Source organism: Corapipo altera, unplaced genomic scaffold, assembly GCF_003945725.1.
Source record: "Corapipo altera isolate COAL_440 unplaced genomic scaffold, ASM394572v1 2, whole genome shotgun sequence".
NCBI lineage: Eukaryota > Metazoa > Chordata > Aves > Passeriformes > Pipridae > Corapipo > Corapipo altera.
In genome coordinates this window covers 13,447,377-13,471,665 of record NW_020884890.1, presented here as the reverse complement: position 1 = coordinate 13,471,665, position 24,289 = coordinate 13,447,377, and the positions used below count along the sequence as shown (strand labels likewise).

Sequence of the window (24,289 nt, the reverse complement as noted above, 5' to 3'; positions counted from 1 at the left end):
TTCTTTCTCTTAACTGGAAGTTAATGACTGGGCATAAATGTCCCTCTCAAAGCCTTGCAATAGTCCCCATGTTGGATGCACCTCGCCTAACTTAAACCTTATAAAAGATTTGGTTTAGACTAGTTTAATTTCCTTCTACAGTCAATGGAGAAAGAGAAACACAGGATGAGTGTCCCAGGTTCTTGCTGGCCCCTTCCTCTGACCACAAAGGGACCTCACTTCTAATTTTCACATACATCCACTCAGATGGTGAGAACCCCATATATAACAACAAACAGGCAATCCATTAAAGAAAGTACTTTGCTATGTCAAGGATTCCATGTTCCTACAGAAAGAGCTAGAAACTGTTTCTAGGCTGTCTTCTGAACTGTAATTATAGCCCTGAGCCCCCATCTGCAGGCCACGGGATTCCCAGCACCTTTTAACCACGGTTCATTTCTCCATCATTTAGTATCTTTAAAGCAGCAAAGCCATTTCTCATGCCACTTTGAGTACATCTAATCTTACCTATGCAAAACCTTAAGTAGAAAATAAGTATGATCCTTGACCCCATTATATCACAGGGAATTTACTGTTAATTTTGATGGGGTTTGGATTTTACTCCAACTCATGATATCCAGATAGCTATAAGGCTTGTTATTGTTCATGTTACGAATGGATTTAAATCTTTAAGCTACTTTTTTGAATCTTAGAACATTTAATTTGTGGATATTCTTTATCTGTAACACAGCATGCTGAAGAATTCTTTCTGCTAAGTGTAATGTCTGTTATTAAAATCCATGTAGGTTCTTTTAAGTGAACAGGGATGGCCAGCCTGTGATACAACTCCAAAACAGGAATTTTAAAAAGAATGGTTCTTCTTAATTCAAGTATGTGTTCAACTAAATTATAGCATTTCTCCATTATATCTTCCTTCCTCTCTTTTGATAGTTTCTTTAATGTTTTTCAGAAGAAAATCAAACGAGAAAGGGGAGAAATAGTAGAAGGGCAGTTTAAGCACATAGAAGCTAGTCAATTTAAAGTTATGGCTGTCAAAGGAACGTTAATTCAGCTAACTGCACAGCCACTGTAAGGCACACACATTAAAATCACATACTGTAACAGTCTACAATGCACAGACACCAGAGAACTGTTACTGTCCTTGCAGGAAAACATACCTTTATATTTATGAACTTACTGGCTTAGTTTATTTTTCTCTGTTTAAATGCTTCATGATGAACAAAAGTAGCTGTGTCACTGTTTCATTAAGTACTCCTTAGCTATATGTTTCTAAGAGATTTATGCCCCTCCATCCAAAAGGGGCAAAAAGAGAGGCAAAGGGCTCTGGAGCAGTGGGAATGAGAACAGCAGAGCTCTTTAGATAACAGAATGGCTAGCCTATGAAATGTCACTTATTCAGCTGCCTCTAAAATATGGGGAGTTTTAGGACCACCATGTATAGGAATTAATTAAAACAAATGAGCAAATTCTTAAATTTTCCCACTAGAAGAATCTGATGTCTGCACCTCCCCACCTCTCTCCCTCACCACAATACTGGAACACAAACCACCACCATGCAGTACAGACAAGGTATGAGAAATAAAAATAAATAGGCATATCGTGAAGTTGTAAGATATCCAAGTTCCAAGACCTGAACTTGGGTATTAGGGTCTCTTTCGGCGGGATAAGGGAAATGAGAAAATTCTCAAAAATTAAATCTTTTAGGATCATTTTGTACACGAGGTTCTTCTTCTCTTTGGGCTAAGAACAAAGGAAGATCCATCACCTTTGACAGGGGATGGCTTGCAGCCAATTGGGATAAAGGGAAAGCCTCTTTTCAGAGAAAAGAAACCTTTTTAGGTAAAAATGAATACATTAAAACTTATATGAAAAGGGTGGGATTTCGTGAAACTACAAAATGTATGGAATTTAAACCGAAGGGGTCTTTTTCCCCAGAAACTCGGTGTGAGAAAGACCCAACACGTTGAATAAATTCTTCCTTGGTTTTTTGTTCCCTAAGTTTATGCTGTCTTTCTAAATTTAAAGAGAGGGATATTTCCCACAAAGGGACTGGGAAGCATATCCTCAGGTTGCCCAGACCCACTGTCCTCAAAGACTGCAGACATGCTTATGGAGACAGAGATAGAAGGCAATCCACACTAGGCAATCCACTTGATATGGAGGTCTTCAACCACAATATTTGTCAAGGGTTTTACTCTAAAACTCTTACTTGATGTTTAAGGAAGCTTAACAGAGATAGAGTCTGATTTCTGGTCTCTGCTCATATGCACAGGCGGGCAATTTCCCCTTCACACCCACACAAGGATGAAGCCTCTCTTGACTGAGATGTTGTAACAGATAGCAACAGATAAATGTTTTTGCAGAATGAAAGAGAAAAAAGGAAATTAAGTATCTCTGCAGTTCTTTGTCAGACTTTTCAATTTACTGACAAGAATCAAAACAAGCTTAATGATTTGAGATCCCTACAAAACCAGCATGAACTACACGAAATAAAGAAGCCAGGTACTGAGATATACTCTAGTTTTGTCCCATCTACTCAGGTCCTAAGGTTTTCAGATTGCTGCTGGGCACATAGTAATGAAGAAATTTGATTCTTTATTCAGCTGTAACATAAAACAGTGCATACAATATAAAATAATAAATAAAACTTCCTTGACAAAAGAGAACTATAGGGAATTTCTGAAAGTGACTCCATAAACAAAATCCAGTCATTTAATAATAGGCAAAAAGGTCAGTAAGAGGATTTAAATGTCCATATATTTTTCACAAATTAAGGTAAAAACCATTTTATGATCATCTTTTTTGTACTAAAAACAGGAAGAAAAATACTGACTCTAAGTATTATTCATGATTATCCTATATCTGCTGTGCCATCTTATCAAGAGAGAAGAAGAGTAGCAACCAGCAGGTACCCCAGCTGTCTACAGCTGAAGTCCATGGCAGAGGAACTGGATGTGGCCAGAGCAAAGCAGCACAGTTGTAAACTCACCCCAGCTGTCCAGAAAATAATTCTTAAAATCTATGCACTACCAGTCAGTTGTGCTGAAGTTTTGGCATTTAGCCCCAGGAATAAAACCTCCCACAACTGCAACAGAAAAAAATACATTTCGCCCAGCTTTACACCTTCTGAAGAGAACTCGACAAGTCCTGGGCTTTTATGTACAACAGGAAGATTCCTTAGAGTTTTTTTGAGCAGCAGATTCAACTGGCATATATGTGAGGCATTGGGAGGAACTGATTCAATTATAAAAACTAATTTTACATGTGATTTAAAAAATGTGAAAGCTTGGCATCTCTGGTAATGATAAGGACACAACAATTTGCAACAAAATCTAAACTTTATAGTAAAATTTGTCGGTTCTGGTTTTTTAACCAAAAAGATACTGTATTTTCATAAATGTCTACTCAGTACAAAGAAAAGTATTAGAAAACAGTTAATTGCTTGGTATTTTTTTTATACATCATGATTATTACTTTTTAATATTGTGCAGAGCTGTTTTTAGAGCGAATGGTATTTCAATTACAATGGTGAAAAACAGTGGTGGTTAAATAGTTTTATTAATTAATTCAAACCACCTTAAAGACTGGTTACAATACAAAAAGCTCATATACAACATTTTTCCTTTTGATAGTTCACTGACTATTTGTTTTGGGGTTTAGTGCACTTGGGAGGGCTGTTTTTTTGTTTTTAACTCTAAGTACCCACTGTATGTCAAAGTATACTTTGAAGAAATCCAGTACCAGCTCCATTTTCCCCACACAACCTTAGAAACACAAGATTAGCTAATCAGGTTTTGAAATCTTTCACTTAGTCGCTTTCGACATACTCAAAAAATAAAATTCGTATTAAATGGAGCACACATATAACATCTGATATGAAACAGTTAAAAGAACAACGTTCATTAAATGGGTATTTCCAAATCAATTTAAAGACCTTCAAAAAGAATAAAGATCAAAACAGGAGTAGAAAGTATTTCTCAAATGAAGCTGCACATTGCACAGCAAACACCTGCACCGTCGCCACAGTCAGACACCTGTGTGTGTGTATATATGTATGCCTATGTATCTATTTCTGCATGATATATCTCTCATATCCCTCATTAGACACCTGCATCAAAATACACAAGATACTGTAATTGCTACCTGCCAAGATTTTCAAGTGAATTATAGAGACTTTACTTCCTCGCCTTGCCTCAGAACTGACGACAGTTCATTGGGGATATCTTGGCAGAGAGCGGGCTCCCCTGACCCTGTGGGGTCCTGAGAGCAGTTACTCCGGTCTCTTCTTAACATCTGGGATGTCTCATGTCTTACTACCTTCCTCTTCATTTCCAGAAGCCCACAGTGCATTATTCCCCACCCTGCAACTCAGTAGACAGAAGGAGGGGAAGGAATCCTCTGTGCAGAATCACTGAAGATTATACTTAGCCCAGTTTGTTCCCAGTAATATTGGCAACAAAGAGCTGCAGCTCCACTGGGGGTAAGGAAGAAGAGTGCATCTCCCAGTGTGCATCTCCCAGTGTGCCTGATCCTGCCATAAGTAAATCAACTAATCCCCATCTGAATACTTGAGTCCACCAAAGCAATTATTTTAGAAGACAGACAAAGACATCAGCCAGTCTGTATTATCCATATCCAGACATGTCCATAAGGCTCTTGGATAAACTCTCAGATATATTTTTCCTGCCCTCACTGATAACTACATAATGGTGGTTATGAGGGTCACCTCTCAGGGGGTGTAGGGTTGCTCGCTGGTTTGAACATCCCCAGCAGTCAGAGCCAGCAGTCTCTGGATGTGTCAGGCATTCAGCACACAGAGATGGGACTCAGTGCAAAACAGTGACAGAGAGAAGGAGAATTATAGGGAAAAAAAAGTAAAGATCATTAGAGCTTCCTAATAAACCTATAGCATCATAGGAGCTGCAGAGGCAAGAGGCGTATGCTGCTCTGCTGCCAAAACCCTCAGTAGGACCAAGCTTTTAAGTAGGCAGAAAAGAAATTTGGTTAGAGCTGCTATTCACCAAGCCTCAGCATCACCAAAGCAAAGTACAGGAGATTAAAGACAAAGTTCAGATGTCAACTGAAATTCTGGTTTTGAACTTCAGTCCTTCCATAATATCACAAGAAAAGGGAGCAAACAACTCAGCTGCCAAAAACTTGTCTAATTAGCGGGAATTTGTTTGCTTCACATTTCTTGAATTCCTTTCTCTTTGCCAGACAATTGACTAAGAAATACTCCTTTCCTCAAAAAAGCACCCAAGCAGAATAAATAGAACAACTAATATAAACTGGCAGCTGTAAATTAATCTATACAGTAGGCGGTCTGGAAGGCTTTGTTCATTCCTACGGCTTTGTCAGCTACAAACCAGAGGAAACAAAAACAACCCCAAACACTCATGCACATCCTCAAACTGTTCATTAAACAGCAGCGCTAATACTTAATCTCGCCAGATGCTGGGATGAAACAAGCAGCACAGTCTCGGTGCACTGAAGTGTTGTTGTGCCAAACAAGAACTGTTCCAGCGCTGGCACAATTGTCTGAAAAAACAACCAGACGAACATTCACCCATGCACAAGCCAGCAAGCGAGCAAGTCAAGTTCTTCCACTGCTGCCTAAGTTCCTTCCAAAGCTGTCACACTTCTGAAACTGGTTATCGTTTGAGTTTGTTACAAACAGATTAAAGTTTATGTTCTGTTTTTCTAAAGGCGTCCCTTTGCCCTCAATTCCCATTTGTGCACTCATAATGTAGAATTTTGAGCGACTGTAACTATTTTTGTCATATTTACTTTCATGTCCTTGTCAATTTAAAAGAAGCTGGACCTAAGAAGAAGGACGGAGTTTGCATAGTAAAACACATTAATTTATCACCTCTTTGGTAAGAAGAAAAAAATGACAGCTGTTCTGTAATACTTAGTACAGCACTTTGTTATTAAGCGCTTTTTTCCCCAAGCCCATCTCAAACATGTTATTACATCTTAATAACACTGCAGCTATAGAAAAATATTTATCAAAACCTCTGATGAACAGTTTTATAACTATTTCTTCAACACTGAGCTAGGAATGAAAATGTAAACAAAGGCAGTTGACTCTAAATGTTTATTATATTCAGGTGATGATATCTGTCTCAGAAATACACTACCCAACAGAAAAATGTATTGCTCTATTCAACATAAATAGAACAATATATTCATTTGAAGCATTCAGATCTAGGATCCTCCTGGGTTTTTCAAAGGAAAAGGCGATGTCAGTAAAAGTAATTTGTTTTTTTAAACTCTCTCTTGATTTATGGTGTCATATGGAAAAAAAAATCATTATATATAGCTGTTCATATTACATACTGCAGTATGCAAATATCATGGAGAAAAGCAATCAAAATAAATCACAGTCTTCTCCTTCACTGCCATTTAAATGTATTTCATCCAGGAAAGTAACCTCTAGCTGATTACTTGCAGCAGCAGCATCAGTAAGAGAGTGTCACAGCTCATTTGGCAGAGCTGCAAGAATGAAGCTCATTCTGTGCTGGAGACGTACCTCCATAAACAAAGTGAACAGGTGCTTCTGAAAATACCCCCTTTATGAGATCTGACTTTTGGTTTCTTGATCTGTAGCACTGCTACCAAAGAAAGTTGACAGTTTCAGGTACCCACCTAACAATGCATTAAAAAAAAATTAATACTGAAACTGAGTTATTAACCAGATCAGTTCATACAGCAGAAAAATAAATTTCTTAGGGAACTGCTGTGATGAAAAAGCTTTACTATGCTAAAACATAAAAAAAGAGAAGTAAAACCAACTGAAAGATAAAGGAAGTCATGTTATGGCCACTGCCACTTTATGATTTGGGGCGAATCCAGTACATTTTGGAGGCAGAACACCGCCAAGGCAGTGGACAGACAAACATCTTTCACTGAGAAAGCACTCACACAGCACCTGTCCAAGTACACTTGTCTCATTCATGTTCATTTCACCTGATCTCATCTTTATCCCTACTTCTGTCAGATCATGGCTGGGCTTCACAAACAAAGATTTGGGAAAGGTCTCTACCCACGTTTGTCACAAGCGCGCTGGTGGCTAAAAAGGCCAATACGAGACAGGCACGTCCGATTGCAAAAGGCACAGCAGAAAGACTCCTTCTGTCAAATACTTGAATCACAAAAGCACAAGACCACCAAGGTGAGCAAAGTGAAGCTTTCCTTATATTCAGAATATATTTCTATATATATCAATTTGATATATGTATTTGATACCTTTATATATATCAAATATGTTTCTATATGTGTGTTTTAATTCACATTATTTTCTACATTCTACATTATGTTTATAAACACCTAAGGGGAGTTTTCCCTTCTTCTGTTCTGTAACACCACCTACCACACTGGACCTGGTAACTCTGCTCTAGGCACCCTTGGCACATAGCCCTGTAGGCAGGTTCTAACCAGTTCCAAACCCTGCAGTCCCAAGCTTCAGCATCTCTGCCCTGGGGTAAGGTACTGGTCTCTCCACCAACACTACACACAATCTTCTCTCCATCACAGAAGAAAGCTTCTGCTCCCCATCAAATCCCCTTCAGCAACAGCTGGACCTGAGATGTCTCTCCCCTGAGCAACTCCCGTCTCTCTTTGCAGTTCAACCACACTGTCCTGGCACACATGTCCAAGAGAGCTTGTTGTTGGCTTGGCTTTGCACCACACGTCTTGCTCTTGTGCTCCCACCCAGACTGAAGGGAACTGAGGCAAGCCCCAAATGCCAGCCCTGGTGTGACCAGCAGCAGCTCAGCTGGGAGGCAGCAGGGAGAGGACAGCGGAAAAGCACTCATGGAACCCTAACCCTAGGTGAACTGATGCATATATTCATACTGCCTGCATCTGGAAAGACTACATCACTAAAAAGTGGAGAAAACCCTGGATGTAAGTGCTAAAAGGGTTACAGCAAATTATCAACATACCCATTCATATCTCTGTATATTGTGCAATTCCTTACAGAAAGGATTATGTCCCCAGGGCACCGTGCTCTGGCCAAAACACACCCCCACACCTCTCCTTGGAGCACCTCGCTGGATAATCCCCAGCAAATAAATATTACCCCTGCTGACATGGTGCTGTCAAGTGCTAACGGAAAGAGCAGCTTGCAGGAGCAAAACCACTTCCAACCTTCAGAGGGAAAAAAACCCCACAACCCCAGGCCACCACATCACTTCACTGAAACATAAACACAAAACAAAATTATGTATGAACAGCAACTGTGCTCAGTTGTTTTATGTGTATGTGCACATACATGCATGCATATGCATATATATTGGGTTTCTACTAGCAGCTGCAGAAGGCAAATACAATCCCGGCCTAATCCCCTCTCCATATGGGAAAACAGCTCCTTTTACTAGCTGAATACATGCTATATGTTTTCTTTATCTATGTGTATCATTAGGCATTCTTTTCTCTGTGTCATGAATGAATTGGGGAAGAGTCACTGATTTCTAATGAGGAAGAGCAGAAAGGCAGGGTGACAATAAAAGGATCCTGTATTAATCAAATGTCCAGCCCAGACAGCAATACCAAGGCCTCAATCTCTATCTGGAAGAAGTGTTGCTTAAAGTTTTCACTCAAAGAGAAAAGATTTCACATGGCAGGTGCTGCACTTGCTGTAGCAGTGTAAAACTCCATTATGCCAGATTTCTGGGGAACATGAGAAGAGAAAGAGGGTAATGAAGAAAGGAGAAAGGAAACAATACAGGCAGCAGCCTCAATGCAGAGGATGAGAAGGAATGGGATTTCTTGCTGAATTCTCACATTATTATGCATTAATAAATTTAAACACACAAAACAACACAGTGAGCCAGTCCACTTGTAAGCAACTCAGATGAGGTCACATTTTGTTCCAGCACTGCTCCCCGCATGACCAGTGGTACCCATGCAGGACAGAGACAGAGCACCACAAAGTACAAGCCTGCCTGGCTCCAAGGTGCAGTTTTGTCTTCACACTCCTTGTGTTGCGATCCTGCTCTCATCTCTTCCTGAAAGGATGTTCCTGCCTCTTGGTTCAAGCACCATAAGCCTCTTCTTTGCCCATCCAAAATCACATAGGCACAGCTGGTACACAACTCTTTTCTGTACTGCTCATGTAATCTGGAAGAGCCTTTGTATGTCTCCCTGCCTCATCTACTTGCCAACTCTTCATCTCAAAATGAAGAAAATGTGCCTTGCCTTTCTTGCCTGAGCTTCTTAATATCTCTTTGTAACAGTATTACTTAAATCAGTGAAGTCTTTTGGCATAAAAATTGTGTGAAAGACTCTTAAAAATGACCTGCCACAGAAAAACTCCCCTCTGCCTTAATGCAATATTAAAATACATATTTAGGTAAGGAGAAGGAAAGCTTCTGTTTATTACTTATATTAGAAATTTGTGTCTTGCCTCTCCTGGGATGTCTCATGAATAACTGGAAAGGTCATGTCAGAGGAATAAGCATCACTGAAAACCTCCCAAAGGAAAGGAAAAATCCTTTTTGTTCCTTTGTTTGTTTTTGGATTATGTTCAGGAAGATGCATCACTTGAGTACAATTGCCAAAGTGTTTCCTGCGTCATACCAGTGTGCAGCCTAGAGCTGGATAAACGCCAATCCTAACCGTGCTGGTCCTTCATGGAGACTTCCAACACATTGAGAGAAGACTTCAGTGTTTGAAACACTGCTATGGTGAAAAGTAAAACAGTCAAGACAAACAGCAGATCCTTTCAGGCTTGCAGCATGCAACATTGAAATAAAAGAATATATAGTCGTCTTTCATTCACAGATGAACCACAAGCAAACAAAGTGGTGGGGCATGATTCCTAGACCTGGTGAGGTCTTTGCAGAGCCTAATTTTTCCAATTACCAGCTTCATAAAAACACACAAGTAACAGTGACATTTACATCTCACAGGCTAATCTAAGACCTACACAAATTTACAGTTCTTCAGCTCAAAGCACCATGACTTCAGGATATTCACCACCCACCTGCACTGAACATATCCCACACTTTGTATTTCTCTCTTTCCACTGTTTTGCCTGAATTGGTCATCCTTCTTTCATCACCCTTCCCTAAAAGCAACTACTGTTTTCATTTAAAATATAAACAATGCTTCTTAACTATTTTAGAGAAAACTTCAATCAGTCATGTTTATATCCCCAAAATAATGTTGTGATTATTCGATTCTCATACAATATATAAATATTTGTCTCAACTCTCTAGACCAGATACCCTTCCAAAGTCATGCCACGGTTTACAAAAAAAACACATTATCTGCAGCTACAGCAGTGGTAGAGTAACATCAGGAAAAATTACAAGAAAGTTCTGCTGAAGATATAAACATTTTTTACATGAATATAGTCTGATTAAACATTCAGCAACAACTACGCTGCAGCAAAAGAACTGTTTCATCCTCAGAAATGAACACAAACATTCATTTATGAAACTCAGGAAATCAAACAGGTTATTGTTATCTTGTCTAGAGAAAGTCTATAACTAACATGTCACAGACAGCAATTTGAAGAGAAAACCAATTTCCGTTCTGAATTTTTCAGAGGTTATTCCCAAAGCAAAAAAAAATCCCAGAAAATATTTCAGACACACCCCTGAATATGTGTGCTGCACCAACACTACTTGCAGGACATGCTCTGAAGTCCTCCAAATGGGTGTGTTTGCAAGACATCTGCTGCTGGAGATGTGTCTTTCCTTGTTCCCTCTTTCAAGGGTTGCCTATCTATAAAAGCAACTATCTTAAGCATAAATCCATTAAGGTATCAATATACAGAGAGAGTTTTAGAAATGGAAGGCTGGCACTTTCTTTTCCAGTACAGTCTTGGGAATAAAAAGAAAAAAAGATAAAAAGGCATGAACTTGACCTTATGGCAGTGGAGTATGAAGGTCCTCCCAGGAGGAATGGAGTGATGTGGGACTGTGCCAAGAGAGGCTGCAGATGGGGAGGGAGGAGGGCACAGAGAGGGTGAACGCTTGCTCTCCTGATGGAGTAATGAAGGGACCCTCCTCTTACAGGACTGGCAAGCTGGATATCACACATGAAATGATGGTGAGCTGATCACTGACATGCAAGGATCTTGGGATGACAATAAGGTTAGTGAAACATTAGCTGAATAACCAGCCATAGTGAAAGCACTGGGAATCAACTGGTCCAAACAGCAGAAGCTTCTGGGCAAAATACCAAAAGAGGTACTCAAAATGCCATTGAATAAACACATGATACATAAAACAGTCTATATATCAAATCTTGCATGAGATTCTGGCCTCCCTGCCCAAAAAGGAGACAGCAGTTCCCATACAAGGGTTGTCAAGATGAATCAGAAATCCTCAGAAAGAAACAGAGGAAACTTTGCAGGGAGGTGGCATGGGGCAGGCACAATGTAGGTGGCACATGGATGTAGGTGGCACCTTTCTAAATAAAAAAAAATCAGAGGAAGCCGGAAGAAACCAGTTTAAGAACAAGCAAGAGGAGAGCGACAGTTCTGCAACTCCTTGTCAAAGGATGATGTAGATGCTCAAAGTTCATATGGAGTCAAGGGAGGGTTGGTTTTTCTTCTTTCTTTTTCTCTTCCCTAGCCATATACTTCTGGCCACTGTGTGAGGCAGGGAGGAAGAGTTTTTGGTCCAGCTAAGCCCATATAGCCATTCATTTTCCTGCCTTGTCTAGTTATAACAAAGAAAGCCCACAAGAGAAAATAAGGGGGAGGCTGGGACATTTTGGAACATCATCTCAATTAAAATGCTCAACCAATGTCGCTACACCTGTTCAGGTTCATATTTATAAACTCACTGAGAAGAGAGAAGACACAAAGTCTACAAAAGAAGGTTAAGATTGTCATTGAAGAGGTGGAAAGAAGAAAAACTAAAAGAATTGCAAACTGCTGTCCTGCCTTTACTACCCAGGAATACACTGCCAAACAGTTGTAAAGAGAATACAAGAATGGCAGTAAGCTAACAAAACCCAAACAGCACGAAAGTCATCAAAAATTACATCAGATCTAACATCCCCCTTTGGCAGGGTAGCCTCTCAGTAGGCAAAAAGAAAAGCAGGGTATGCATCTTGAATTCAGTAAAGCTTTTGACACTAACACATGAACTGAGGAAATACAGTCTATGGGTGCAAGCTAAGTGCCCAAGTGGTTCAGAAAACCAATAGCTCAGTAGTTATCGCAGACAGTTTCCTTATCAAATTGTCCTGCAACTTCTAATAGGCTCCTATATATGTCTATTCTGGGTCCAGTTTTCTTCAATAGTCCCATTTGAGATCAAGGGAACAGAAATGACACTTGTGAAATCTGTGTCTAACATCAGAAGGGGTAAAGTTTCAAGTCCTTTAGAGAGAGATAGATTCACTTCTCAAAGTCATTTCAAATTGCAAATATGGTCTGGAATAAAGAGGATGCAATCAATAAAGTGCAAATTTCCCCACAGATAGGAATAATCAACTCTACAAATGCAAAAATAGGAATGAACTGACTAAGCAGCAGTACTGGAGAAAACCACCTGTTAGACATAGTGAATCAAAAACTAAATGCAAATAAAGAATATAATGATGAAGGATAAAAGATACCTTTCAGGCTGAACACGTTAGTAATGGCTAGAGAACCGCACATTTGAGTAGGCAAAGGAAGAAATTGCAGAGACTCTTTTGTGTGAATAAGATATGCCAGCATGACGTAGATTGTGATTTAAAACCAACTTTATTAAACTGATGCAAAAATAAAGTGATGCTGTTGTAAAGCAAACCTTGTTTAATTCATTTAGCATAGCTTGATAAAGAAATCTTAGGCTATTTATCTAAGTTACTCATGTTCCTCCAGATCTCTCCACCTCAAAAATGGGACAAAGTATGAACACTGATAATGTATATTTTTCACTTTATTCACTTTAAATGTGACCACTAGACAATATTAAATTACAGTACACCTCACCAGTGAGTTTTCTCTCTGAGAGAAGCAACCTCTACATCATCCCATTTTTGCTAAACAAATTACTTTAAAAATGTGCATGGAAAGCTGAGCATTTGCAGCTGCTAACTGGAAACTGAGTGACGAAAAACAGTACGAGGTAAGCACTGAACTTGTCTGGTGTTTACTCCAAACTAGCACAGGTCTTTCCACTTTCTACAGGGCTAAACAGCTTCTTCATTTCAGAAAGAAATTTTAATCACCTTTATGTGAGAAAACTGACTTTAGTGTGCCTTTTATTTCACCATCAGAAGCATTCAGCATACAGGATTATTGTATTTATCACTATTAAAATCTTAAAATATGAAAAACTCCCTTTAGCAAGCTGTCAATTGCCATTCTTATTACAGTGGAATAAAGTGCTCTTGTACTTTAACTATCAAAGCAAAATGTGTATTTTGCATTTAACGTAGCTGCCTACTGATTACATACACCACATTATTTGTACAATATATTCAGTGACACAAGGGAATTTTCAACGAACTGTCAAAAAGACTTTCTCAACTTTAGGAAACACTCAACCTCTAAATATGATGGTGCACACAATTACATAAATTGGAAATAATTCTGAAGTCCCTATTCTCCATGGATAACAGCAGTTATACATTCTGTATACGTTTCTTAGTAAGTATTATATCCACATCCCATCATATATTATTGAGCATATTTATGATATCAGAAGAACCAGTATCCTGCCTATGGTACTACCACGATGGAAGGCATAATGCAGAGCCAGAGGAACATGTATACCAAAGCAGTTCCAGAGTGGCCAGGCCTAAAGCAATTTGAGAAGAGCTCAAATTAGGAGAACAATAAGAACAAGAAGATGAAAAAGTCAGACAGACAAAAAAAGAAGTAATTAGACACAAAGGTAGCTGGGTCCAGTGATGTGACCAGAATACCTATATTCCAGCCCCAGGTTTGACAGCGCCTTTCTCTGTGCTGTTGAGAAGTCACTTAATTTTCCTGTACTTCTGGTTTACAAGCTATAGAGATGCTGATCCCAGATTTACTGTGATAAACAGTGGTACTGCAAGAAGTAATGCACTACCACTTACACTGAGCTAAGTTTCTTAGAAGGAACATAAAAGATTAAAATAGAGAATAGGGGAAAATAGTGTAAGGGAGCAAAAGGAGAAAACAAAGAAGAATGCAACAAAAAAACCCACCAAAACCTGAAACAACAGAGTTTCCAACAGAAGTTTGAAACTGACTCTTTAACTCAAGATTAAAAATCATTAATGTTTCTGAAATACAGGTTTCCATTAAGCCTAAGGTAAAAACTCTGCATCTCAGCACAAAGCAAGTCAGCCTCTTTGTACAGGCTATACAAATAAATACGTAAAAATAAGATGTGTGTTTATTTTAGTAGTATTATCCAGGATCAGCATACTGACCAATCACAATGAATCATTACACATGTTCTAGGAAAACATCATATTGGGAAAAAAAAAATTAAAAGTAGTACAAAACATTACTGATTTGCTTTCTGAAGATTTATTTAGGATACATTATCAAATTGTCCATGTGACAAAGACTTCTACTGGCCAAAAGGCACCTCCAATTTCCCCAAGCTTCAGCCACTTATTTTCAGGAAGAAAGGAACACTGTGAAAATGTCCTGAAAATTGGCTTTGTTTGCTCAGTCTTCTACTTTGAATGGAGCAGAGGTTCATAGGCAATGTAATAACAGAAATGACTAATGGTACTCAAACTAACATATGCCTCTATTTTTATACTGTCCTCCATTCTTCTGCCAGATGCTTCTCTTCTTTCATTTCATCTGCTTAATGAAGCTCAGTTATTTAGGACCCAGTGCTTTGATTTCAGAAAATTACGTAAGATACTTTACAAAAATACATTATCATTATTATTAAGAAGATGACTGCCTGCCTCAAATTTAAAAAAAAAAGTAACATGTAGTTTATCTGTTCAAAAAAGTATTCAGTGGTGCCAATATCTCGAGCTTCCAAAGGCTGAAACCAGACACAAATCTCCAGCCAGCAAACTGACCACCTGAATTAAAACAAGTACAGGACACTTACTGCAGATATGGTCATACACATGGAAATGTGATATTTTGTCCTCGTCTGGGTGGTGGCAGTTTTTTTGCACTGACAAAGAGATGACAATGTAATACAGATGATCAAACAGTCTGCAGGTCTGGATGTTTATCCAGGATCCCAGTGTACAGGATTCCAAATCTGTGGATGGTTTCATCATCCTGGGATCCCTCTAAGCCTAACAACTCTCAGTCTGTTATTTTTCTCACTGATAATGAATTAGTACATGCAATACCCCCTGAAACCTCTTTATTGTCTCGTCATACACAATGAATTTAAATTGCTAACTTGCATGACCTTATCATATACCCTGCTACATGATTAATTTTTAATTTGCCTTAATTGAAATACCAAGGAAAGAATATAAAAGTTAAAAAGCAATATAAACCATTTCAAACTCATATTTATTACTACTCTCAAGGGTGCAATTCATCCACCTTGAGGCAGCCAAAAAAGAGTGGAAGGTCTCATTGGGATGTTTTCCTGGCACAGTAAGGACCACTGTGATAAAAGCAGAGCACAGCAGTCACAAAATGTTGCTTCTCTAGGTAAAGAAGGAGTTACAGAGCAGATTCAACTTCCACAAGGAATCCTCACAACTCACCATCTGTCTTATATAGAAGATGGTACCACCACTTCCAAACAGAAGTGAAGAGGCAAGGCTGGAAGTAACTCACAGTTGTAGGTGCTCAGGATCAACGTCAGAAGTTGCTGTTAACCCTGCAGGGTAAAAGGAGTCTTAAAACTGAAGCACAGCTCCCACTGCACACACAAAAGCAGCTGCACTGCCCTGTCCAATCACTCTTGGAATGACTGACGTCCTGACAGGATCTCACTGCTTCACCTGTGAAGCTGAATACCCAGTATAAACATTTTGGTGTAAACATCCCTGCTGTTTTTCTCTGAATGGTTACATTTTCACCACTGTCACCACCTTCACCAGATGCTCACTGCTCAAAAGCTCAGTCAAGGGAGAAGGACAAAAACATGGCAATGATGTAAAGGCAGCTATGAAATGATTACTAGAGATTAAATCAATAGCAGTGTGGTTGTTGGGAGATCAGCAATACATTTGAAAGCTACTGAGACAAAAGTGGTTTCATCTTCAATCAGCCTGGTGTATGAGGACCTGACTCAGGTTTTTAAAGCACTGTTCTAACATCCAAAGTGTACAGCTTCCACAGACCTCCAGCCATCACTTCCAAACTTAACTACTACATCATATGAAGTTAGAAAATCTTAATCAGCACATATACTGGAAAAATATGAGAAGACTTTGTCACTTTTAATATAAATTCATTTGTACAATGACTGTAGCAATAATTCAGTTTTAGGGCTTATGTTGCATGTATTCTACTTGCCAGAAGCAACACGAGATACTAGTGGGTCAAAGGATTGTTTCATATGGGAATATAATTACATCCAATGGTGGGTTGAACTCTCCTTCAGCAAGGGAATATTTGCAGTAACCCTTTTTTAAATACCTATAAACAGTTTGATAGAAGAAAAAAGGTCACACATTTTTCGCAGAGAGAATGGTAGGCTGCTACTGCTATTAACTCATTTTGAGACTGCTTTAATCGCTCAACTGTCCAAGACAGCCACTGGCAGTGTCTTATTTTAAATACATTGTTGTGAGAGAAGCTCCAAAATGAAACTGATCTTTAGAGATAGGAGAATTAAGCTAGTTTTCCATATAGGCTATATATGTTCTCTTTGTCAGAGACTCTTACAGTCTATTAATATGCACAGTTAATATTGCTTCCAAAGAACAATGTGTTCGGGGGATAACATATAGGATAACATGTTTCATGAGACACATTTTCAAAAATGAAGAAATCATATTATGGTTATTGAATTTGTCCACAAAATGATGGATGTGTCTTTCAGGAAGCAGTTCTGAAACAACAATTTCATCAGTCCTGCTTTATTAGTCTTCCCACCAGAAAAGACAACACTGTAATCAGTGCTGGCTCACTTGGAGTACAACAGAATGTGAAACAGAAACAGCAGGAATATCTACATCAGATGATCTGAGCAGTATACTAAAAGCACATTCAGTAGTGAAACCTCAGCGGCTTCTTCCATGAGAGGCCAGGAACAAAATCAGGAACAATCCTGATCACTTCATATGACAACAAATCTGCCCATACTTCCTCCGGGTAAAAATGTGCTCTAAATTTGGATCTTTAGGAGACTCTGTACAGGTTTTCACATCTATTTGGTTCGCCAATTCACACATTTCCACCTGTTGTGAGACCCAACTCCACATTCACCTCTGAGCAGTAGGCATCATTCCTCCTCAGGAGGTGTGGTAGTTTAGTCTGGGCCTTCCTTGGTGACCAGTTTGTAACCAAGGAAGTGCCCAGATTTACCCAGTATTCCCTACGATTTTTACATAAGCCAGGCTATAAGAAGAAAGGAGGAGAGGCCTTTGCCCCCTCTTTCCTTCCGGCGGCTTTGGAGGTGCGGGTTTCCCTGCTGTTGAGTCTGTCGTGTTTAGGGAGTGAGGCCTGGTAAGGCATTGCCGACCTTGGGAGACGGCGGTTGCCGGCGGTCGTTCCAGCATGACTTTCCGTTGTCCCAAGGAGAGTAGTAAGATATTCTTTTGCTAATTCTTTTAGTTGCTAGATCTTGGGCTATTGATCGTGTATATTTTATTTTGTGTTCCTTTTTCCCTTCCCCCTTCCCTTTCCCTTTTCCTTTTGAAATTGTATATATATTTCAATTGTATATAACTGTAATATAAGTGTAAATACATTTATCTATATTGCTTTAGCTGTCTCTCTCTTGTTTCGGTTCTCTTGTTTTTTTTTTCCTCTTCTCCCTGAGGTTTGGGGGGGGGACAACTTCTTGTGGTAAGGTTTGGAGACTTGGCAGGGAGCCAGCTTCAAACCATATCAGGAGGTCAAGAGGGACCTACATCATCCACATTGACTTGGAGTCCCCGGAAAGGCCCGTGGCTGCACAGATGGTGCCCCACAACAAAGCATTCCCAACCTGCCTTCCCTTCCTGCACAGGGACTGAGTAAGACAGAAACCATTCTTACAGCTACAGACCTCCCTGAAATAGAAAACATCAAACACCTGGTAATGACCACTCCACCAGCTCTCTTGCAACACTATCATATTACATTTTGACTGTCATACAATAAAGAGCCCTCTGTCTTCATTAAATGAATGAGGAAGTGGCAAGCTGGGGTTAGGGAGAGGAGGGCAGCAATGACAGAGCTAGCAAGCCTGCAAAACATGTTCAGTCCTGATGCTACAGCTTGGAGATCCGTAGCGACAACACTAGGCAACAGCACAATCCTTTAACAAAACAAAAACACCCAAACCCCAAACCTTTAGATTGGGTAGAAAATCCCTCCCCTCCATGCCAGTCTGCAGGATGTGTAATATACAGCCGCAAATTTTCTTGGGCACATGCACGCTGTAATTTTCACAATATTCAGTATTTTCTGCCTTCAATCAATAGTTTCTATGATCTCATAAGAAAAGAAGGAAAGGTCTGAAGAGAACTCAGGATACCAGCTCCATCTTTCCTTACAGTAATGTTAAAGAGTTAAGACTGAGGGAGTACCTTTGCTGAGAGTAGAGACTGTTACCTGCTGGCACAAGAGAAAAGAGTATCTCAGCACACTTGCAGGGAACCATGTGTCTAAAGCTCTGTTTTCTGCAGGGATCTGCTGTCTGCTTCCAAAGAGGCCAGTGCTGTGCTCCCCAGCTAAAAGAACAGACTTCATAACGAATTCTCTCAAATGAGCAAAAGAAGCAATCATGATTTATGACAGGATTCATTCCCTTAAAGATGCTTTATGCCTGTACTATCAGCTTTTGCAGGTCGGAGGACAAAACTGATCACAAAAAGCATTCTGAAAAGAAGACTGTGCTTGTCTTCTCCCCCTCACATCAGTCAGCAAGGTTTTACACAGAAAACCATCAGGTTAGAAAGCAGGAGCAAGATCCCCATATATTACTCACTCATTTGTGGTGCCTGAGTCTGGCAGACCTCTACTATCTCCATAAATATGAGGAGTTGGGGAGCTCTTCAGAAGGACTGTGTTCCTGGGGCATCCTGCCACAACAAAAGCATCAGGGAGAGCAGAGAGCACATCTGACATCTTCAGTCTAGAGGGAGAAGGGAATAGGCATCAGTGCGCCTCTGCATCAGGTGCTGCTGGTGGCATGGGCTATTGGGGTGCTACCCCACAGGCATGGGAAGGAGAGGCTGCCTTGCTCTTGGAACTTCTTGCACCCTCTTCTGTTTTCTCTCCTTTCTTGCTTGGTGATGGAGAGAAAAGGAGGCAAGTAGTCCCATCTAGCCACACATCTTGCTATGCTCCTCAACAAGCACCCTGCCAGGACATTTCCCCAGCACTGAAAAGATTTGGACGTTTGCCACTGAGTTCCAAGGTCTCCCCCTGAAATCTGAAGGCATACCGGTTGCTGCAACTGTTCAGAAGAACAAGCAGCACAGAGAGGCAGCACAGTCTTCCCAGCCGAACTCCTTGTCCAAAATAAAGAAGGGAAACACAGAACTCAGGTGCAGCGTGCAAAGCAGCAGCCTACCTCCCAAGTTAGATATTTTGTCCAGAAGATTTTTGTATAACATAAGCATTAGAGTCTTCCAAAAAGCTCTCCCAGACAAGAGTGGCTGCCAAGCCAACACACCAGCAGCCAACGCAAAAAGTTGGAAGCAATCTGTGGAGACAGGGCAGCTCCCTTGAAGCTGGAGACTAATGGTTCTGGCAGTAATGCTGAAAGGATGCTGCAGTTTCTGCTGCAGGAGAGCTGCATGCTTCAATTTGGAGAGAATGGACATTGCAAATAGACACAATAGGAGCTCCTGCAATTATTGAAGGGGTAAAATTACTGAACTATTTAAAGACACTTCTCTCTCTCAAAGTGTTTAAGTTAACAAATGCCACAGGAATTTCAAATAATGGATTCATTAATTTAAAAAATGTTTGTGTGATACCCTGTCAGACCTAATGAAGAACTAAAGTTTTGGAGACAAGTCTATGAGACTCAGTTCTGCTAACTGTGAGCAAGGACTCCTGTCAAACTGCAAGGCAGTTCCTCCATTATGCCAAATGCCCCTTCTTGAAGTGACAGCTCACACATTATGTTTACGTATTATTATTACCTCTTAGTAATTAAATACTATCATCTGAGCTGTGCTGGCTAATTTTACCAAGGTATACTCCTGGGACACAGCTGCTGCAGCCCTGACATACACTGCATGTCACCTTGTTAAGTTAGAAACTGCCACAGTTCTCCTGCTGTTACTACAGGAAAACTCTTAAGTATGTTATGTAAAGCAGGGGGAAAAAAAGTATGTTTGGGATTCTGACATTGGGATAAAATACACATGCAATCCAAATTCACCTTGCAGGAACCTCCAAGTTGAAGTACCAATGAACAAAACAAATTTTAGAATAACAAAACTGTTGCAAAATAGTTTTGAACTGAAAAAAAGCCATTCAACTTAAAGAGAGATTTATTCCAAGGAACTGGGAATCAGTAAGACCCGAATGTTGTTTAAAAAAAATTGGTTTCAAAACTGAAAGTTTAATTATCATCTCTCAGCTTGGATCAGTAAGTTCAAAATCAAACTTCCAATGTAAATTTAAACTTCCCAAAACTGGGTAGTTTTAGAAGTGAAGTAATACCATGGCTGCATCTTCAGATTTAACAAAGTGAATCAACTACCTTTGAATTTTCCCCCACCCACTGCCCTCACTGTCAAAGCAATTCATCCCTCTGGTAATTCAGGTAAGCTAGAGGGAAGTGTTGCAGGACAACACTTAACATCTCCTCCTCTCCCCTGCAATTCAAAAGAAGGGAAAGAAAGTCTCGGTAATGGAGAAACATTCTCTGAATGAAAAGGTCCAGTTTTACAAGATTCATCACAAAGTCCCTTATTCATCAGCAGCCTTGGCACTCTTACTCTTCTACCTCACACAGACATTTCTGGAATGTGTTTCAGGCTACTGAGGAGGGAAAAAAAAGAGGTAGTTTAGCAGGAAGCTGCAGAGGCTAAAGAAACGAAGAATCCGAAATCGATCCTGCTCCTGTCCTACAAAGTACAATTTTTGCCAGAAGCATCAAGCAGAGCAGGATTGTCCCCTTGGTGAGTAGAGTTTTCTTTTTACTTTTTCTTTTGTATCTCCACTAACACTGACAAACTATTTACATATGAGAACAATACTTGCAATTTTGCATCAACAGACTTGAAGCTGTTTTCTTATAAGGCATCTGAGATTTTATATGAACTAGATTTGGAGATTGGGAACTACAGATCTGTATTTTCATCTAGGAAAAGTTCTACTTGAAAAGTTTCCTCCTTGCTAGACTGCATGATGGTTTACTAACAGACCTGCTAGGATAAGGATACACAGGAATTCACTTTAGAAGCTGCAGGAGGTTTTACCACCGTTTTTATTGCTCTTGCTTGCTCTGATCCAAAGCTGACAAAAACCCATTAAGAGATTGAAACAAAGCGTGTGGAACCAGCATGAGAAAGAAACGCCTTAACTGAGTACTGGACCTGGCATCCGGGCAACCTTTGCAACAGACTACCAGTCTCCTCTCAGAGAATACCTTCTCTGCACTTCCAGAAGGCAGTTCTGCTCTGGATCAGATGAGGGACAAAATCTCATTATTTCATTCCCTGGATTTAAACTCCTGCGAATTGACCATCAGTAGTGTAATGCAAACAAACTTACCCAGAGATCTAACCCCTCAGTATACTACTACAGTGATAAGTATTAAAATGAGGAAACAAAAATCCTGAAACATATTTTTTTTTTGAGATTTATGGGCAGTGTAAAGTCATGCAACAGAATACAGTAAAAGCAACTGATGTACCAAAAATTATCCTAGTTTTGATGAATGTGTCAATTTTGGAGTGCAACGAGAAACCTAAGGAACTTGTTTGCCCCGAGTTAATATAACACTAAGGAGAAGGAGTTAATATAACACTAAAGCTGCAAAGGAAATCATAGTGAGTGCAGGAACTGCCAGGATTAGTCAACTGTTGTTCCCAATGGTGTGAGCCTGCTCTTGGGTTCCAGGTCATGGCTTCCACACAAAAGTACACTCTTACCTCTCCAGTGCCCTGCCCAGTCACCGCTTGTCCTGTGCACCACACAAGGCATGTCTTCCACAGGGTAGCAAATACATGATGATGTCTTTAAAGTTTACACCACAGCATGCTCTTCTTATGGTTTTTCATGTTTAATTTCCTTTTCAAATAAAAGCTACAGAAAACCAAGTATCCAGCAGCATCCCAGGCTTCTGCATTCCCTCATACTACTTGCCCATGCTAATGATCCACAGGACTCATATCCAGGGTGTTTAAAACCACAGTATACACCTCCTCCAGTACTTGAACTACATGAATAAACTCTGGAAGAAACAGGAATACAAGGCAGTAGAAGCAGACTGGCTAGTGGTGAGGAACAGAGTCAGCTTCTTGCCAAGGACTTACACAAATATACATAAGACATGAGAGGAATGTTGGGAGTCAAGCTTTTTTTTTTTCTTTTTTGGAGGGGGGGAAAGGAGAGGGAGGTGTTACTGAACAGTGAGAAATTATGTCTAGTGGCTGAGTGCAGCATAAATGAGAACAGGTTTGGCACTTTCTGAAAGGCAGCATAGATGCTGATAAGACTTAGAGCACCTGTTGTAACTGGTGACCTCAGTATGGGCTGGAGTGGGTTTCTATATCTGTAAACATCGTTATGAGTTGTGATTACAAATTATGAACATAAATAATGCAGAATGATTGTACCTGCCTTATTTCTGTGGCTGTAACGTAAAGTCTTGTTCAAAAACAAAGAAAGAAATGCATACATTAACACAGCTGGGTTGATGAAAGGAAACCAAAAGCAAAGACCTGCTGCCTTGCTTGTCTCAAGTTACAAAAACCTTCTTAGAACAATGCAGCAAACTGCTAAAAGATTTTCAGCTTTATTTCTCAAAGACAAGTCACAGGAAAATTTTCCAGGAAATATACAATGCTGAGGCCCTGAATGTTTATTTCTTTTATTTCAAATTTAGAACAAAGACTTCTAGTCCTTTATCTTTCCACTGCCCCTCTCAAACTGTGTTGCATTTAAGCAAAGAAAGTCTGTACTTCTAAAACAGGCAAACATTTGGTTATACCATTTGCATCTGCAAAAGTTAAGCTGTTACCACCATAAAGTCGAAGGTAAACATTTTAAGAGGTAAGAGGATACTGTTTCGATGATTATTTTTTTCTTTTCTTCATAAATCAAGCAAGGAATTCCAAAGCAATTCTCATTAAAAATGCCCCTCGGGTTCTCTGAAGACATATGCTGGCATTCCAGTAAGATTTTTACAATTGCAGATTTTGGGGAAAGAAGGGGGGGTTACTCTTGAGAAAAAGCATGTGCTGGGACAGACTGCACAACAATGACAGCAGCAGAGTTTTGGTACAAGATCTTTGCTTCATCAAAACATACTGGGCTGAATATATTAGTAGGACACATTTGCTGACCCAGATGCTACAAGCTCAGAATCCAGGAATAGGCTTAGTTTATGCATACACACTTATTTCTGAAGACAGTCCCAGCAATGGGTGAACAACGTTGCCAAAGAAGTTTGAAGAAATATCTGCAAAAGGCCTTCTGCTGCTCTGACCCATTTCACACCATGCCCACTCTGGTTCCAGTTTTGGCATGAAATCAGCAAAGCTGAAATCGTTTGCCAAGGTTTCAGTCATTTCCAACTCCTTCACATCCAAATACTTCGGATACCAAGTCTTAAGTCACATCTAAACCACAAAAACCATACATTCCATGCAGAATTACTTCTTGAGGCAAATGTCTTTCCTACCCCACTCCAGCTCCATCCTTCTCAGCTATGCTTATGCATCAGTCAGTCTGTTAAATCAAGCTGTGTACCCATTTTTGCAGTTTTTATGAGTTGTACAGTATATGATCTTGTCTAATGGAACAAGAGGACAGAATGGACAAGTTTTGCAATGATTTTTCAACCCAAAAGAGATTAAAGTATCCCTCTTAAGCACTACAGATATGGGTGCATGAATTCCTTTTAAGATACAGAACAATCAAACATACATTTACATGTGTAACACCAATACAAAACACTGCAAAGAAACTTAGTAATTCAGGCAACTGGTTCTAGGTGGCCCCACCCTAGGCAGGGGGTTGGACACGATGACCTCCAGAGGTCCAACCCCAATCACACTGTCATTC

General features: G+C 39.8%; 1 protein-coding gene across 3 annotated transcripts in view; it reads right to left on the bottom strand.

Annotated features, from left to right (window-relative positions):
• Positions 1 to 24,289, bottom strand: part of ANKRD6 (ankyrin repeat domain 6) — a 90,482-nt gene that overhangs the window by 51,996 nt on the left and 14,197 nt on the right. The gene's annotated exons all lie outside the window — the stretch shown is intronic.